The sequence below is a fragment of the Malurus melanocephalus genome, unplaced genomic scaffold (genome assembly GCF_030028575.1).
Source record: "Malurus melanocephalus ecotype Western Australia unplaced genomic scaffold, MMel_1.1 scaffold_134, whole genome shotgun sequence".
Lineage (NCBI taxonomy): Eukaryota > Metazoa > Chordata > Aves > Passeriformes > Maluridae > Malurus > Malurus melanocephalus.
In genome coordinates this window covers 806,921-810,857 of record NW_026623366.1, presented here as the reverse complement: position 1 = coordinate 810,857, position 3,937 = coordinate 806,921, and positions in this window count along the sequence as shown.

The window sequence follows — 3,937 nt, the reverse complement described above, 5'->3', positions numbered from 1 at the left end:
GGGAGTGCATTGAGAAAGAAATATTTTTCTCCAACTTTATTGAAGAGCTATTGCTGAGGCTGGRAAAAAACCTTCTTTAATCCAAAATAAGTAATCATTGATGTTCCTGTCTGTTTTAGGAGCAAGTCCCAAGTTTTCCATCTTTTATGTCTTGAACTGAACCTCCCARCCTGCAGGGTAGGGGTTTGAATTTGTGGTGGAAGATACTAAAGATACTAAAATGTTAGGTGCAAACCCTTTTGAATTCTCAGAATGTCATTCATGGGGCACCATATTTCCCCATAGTTAAACCTCTTCAAATCATTACATTTTCTTCAGATCTATCCATAGCAGACAAAGCAGCTTAAAAAAAATCATTAAATCTTCTATGGACGTATCCCTTATCCTTTTTTCCACTGGTGAAAGTTCAGCTCTTGTGCTGTGTTCTTYAGGACAATTTTAGTGAAGAATCTTCACTCCATGTGATAAGGAAGCCTCCAATGCTTTCACCCTGCTCACTGCAATATTAAAAGTCTCTTTCTGTTAAACTGGAGATGAGCTAGCCCCTGCTGTGTCTGGCAGTTTGGTGTGTGACAAATGTCCATGCAGGACAGTCAGCTGGTTTCTGTCTCTCCAGAGAGAAACAGCGTAAATTCCATATATTTTTTCCCTTGGTTAATACAATAATTTGTGTTTCTCTCTTCTGAAAGTCACCAATTCTGGGAGTGTTATAAACATGCATTACATTAGGCATCTCTGCTTCTCTTTAAACTTTTTTGAGATTAGTGAAAGGGCTGTGAAAAATTACAACGGGGCATCAAGGCATATAACACACCTGTAAAAGACTTGTCTGAAACAAGACTTTTAAAGCCTTGTCAGTAATTGCTTTAAAATTAGCTCTGTGAAACTTACTTATTGTGGAATGTATTAGAACATTTCTGCCTCGTCCTTTTAGGTCAGAGGTTATTTTTTAATGGGTTTAGATTAGTTTCCAGCTGGATTTAATGATAGTTCTTTTTTAGAAATTGTTGATGGAATCACTGTGTATTTTCAGGGAAAAAAATAACAAAACAAAACCAAAACATGTATTAGAATGGGTTTTGAAATCACTTGGAGACAGGTGGGGGTGAGGGGCTGAGGTTTAGCCACCAATGGAGCATGGGGGACAGTGTGTGTCCTGAGGGCCTCAAGTGTCAAGAACTCAGGATTCAGAAAGTTCTAAGGCTCCTTCTTCTGAGAGGAGGGGAAGGAAAGTGAGGATTCAAAGGTGGCAGAGCACAGGCAATTGGTGTGACCTCAGGCTGGAAGGTAGAGTGACAGTAACTTCACTCCTCCTGTCTCCTGGATGTCAKGGACCTCCTGGTCCTCCCTTGTCCAGGACCGACCTCTGAATTTGAGTTCCCACCTGAGTATTTTGGGTCTGGTTTTTGGAAACAGCGAGCAGCTCCCTCATCTCCATGGAATGGCTGTGTTAGACGCCATGCTGCTCAAAGCACATTTTCCATCTGYGTCAAACTCTCCAGAAAATCTTTTGAACAGATTTTGAGGTAACTGGGACAGTTAATGTTCACTTTCACTAATCAGGAGTCTTAATTTTTGGTCATTGTATCACACAATTTGGATCTGCTGTAGTGCTCACTGATGGTAAACCTTCACGCTCCATAAACCCAGTGAAAGGAATTACATGTACACAGTTTGAGATCCAGGCACTTCTAAAGTGGAGATTTTTATTACAGAGGTGAAATGTACACTGTGAATTTGTTTAAGCCCAAAATTTGATGTACCTTAAAACTATAAGATCGTAATGTATATATTGTATTTCATGAAGAAAATACATATGGATTTTTTTAATCATTGAAGATATTTTATATGTAGTTATTACTCATGGAACAATTTGTTAACTATATTTGAAGAGTTCTATTGCCAAATGTAGTGTGACAAGCAATGTAGTATTTGAAATGACCACAATACCAAATATATTATTCTGATTAAAAAAATTTAACGTACCAAACTAAAAATGACTTTGTGATGCATTGTATGAACATTTTGACATTTCACTGGGAGTCTGGCTGGCCTTGCTTGGAAGACTGATAGGTAAAAAACTTCCATTTGCTGACAACATTAATATATATTAAAAAAAAAACATTTCAAAGAAAGAACAAGGGTCTTTTCATAATTAGACACATGGCCAAGTATTTGGTCTCCTGTGACTGTGCCTGATGCTAGATGTTTCAGAACATATGCAGTAAATAATAGAAAATTTTCATTTTACACAGTTCTCCTTTTGGTTTCTAATAAAACAAGAATAGCATAATTTGATGAGGAAGTATTTCCAGATGGTTTTGTGATTTATTAAGATAACAGGATAATCTTGCTACCCACTTAATTGTTTCTTTAAATCTTGTTAATTACTTGAGTTCAACAATTCAGTTTCTGTAGCAGCAGCTTCCATATCTAAACCAGACCTGCTATGAAGTGTTGYCATCATATATTCTTTTCCCCAAGTATTCTCAAACTTGAATTATGAAATATGATGAGCAGATTCTGTGATCTGTTAGACACTCCTTTCTGTTCACCCAACTGTATTTCACTAAGAGATTATAGAAAGGCTTAAGAACTTCTGAAGACAAGACAATGAAGRAAGAAATTCCCCAAATCAACCAAGTTTGTCCAAGGTTTTCTCACACTATTCTGGATAAAACCAAATCATGTCTAAATATTGGGAAGAAACTTTATACATCATGGAGGACTGGAAATTTTATTAGAGACCAATCATGCAATGCAAATTTAAGGTATTCAAGATTTACAGCAACAGATCCTGAGTAAAAGTGACAGGATTTCAAATTAGATTTCTGGCATTCCAGGTAAAAACCTGCTGCATTACATCATATTTTAGAGCACTTACGGGCCATGACAATGAATGTTACAGGTTTTAAAAGTGGGATCTACAGATTTATCAGATTTTAGATGACAGCTGCAAAGACTTTTGTGGCTTGAGCTTCTCTAGACCTCCTTTGTATTCAGTGGATAGAAATGGTCAAAGTCATGATTYTGTGTCATCTTAAGGCAGACAAGTATCCCAGATGAGTCCTGTAGTAGAAGTGACCATTTATCTCCTGTTACTCGGAAGAAGTCACTGCTGCTGTTAGCAATATTTCTGTTGAAGTGTGAGATGTCCCAGCCTGACAGAAATGAGCACTGCAGCTCATGAACACTGCAGGGCCATGAACCACCACAAATGCTCATCTCCTTGGGAGTGCTTGAACTGATGAGGACACTGAGAGGGACAGGATCTAACCTGCCTTCAGAAGAATCCAGCCCATCCCCCAGGAATCCCAGGAATGATGGATGGTAGGGTTCTTTACTCTGCAGCAGTATTTCACTTTTTCCTTCTTCATTAGTATTACTGTGATTAGGCATAAACAAAAACACCCAATAATCAAATCTATCAAAAATGTGAGAAAAACTCTGTTACAATTAAGTTCTTGTTGACAAACCTTTATGATAAAGGGAAGTTAGTTTATAGCCCATGTTTTAGTGCATTGGGGTGAGCATATATTTTCAAAAATATGTCTTCGGAGTTTAAAATATACAGCTTGATCTTGGCAGTACTTCAGCTATAGCAGCTGTATTGTGTAATTTACTAAGAACATGTTCTCATGACTGCTGTGCCCCAAAATGCAGTTTAGTACAACAAAATCTTGCWTTTGCTTCTTAGAGATTTCCCTCAGGCTTGAAATCTGCATCTGAACATTATAATTAATACATTACAAACCACATAATCTGAAACTGTASTCATTTGTAGAACAGAAGAAATTGTCCTTATGGTGTAAATTGCTTATTTTTCATGTAAATGTTTAACGCTTTTTAAGATTTGTTAGAAACTGTCTGGTGTGAATATTCTTTCTAGCATTTATGTTCCTGCTTAAATTTTAATTTGGCTTGTGGRAAATAGAAC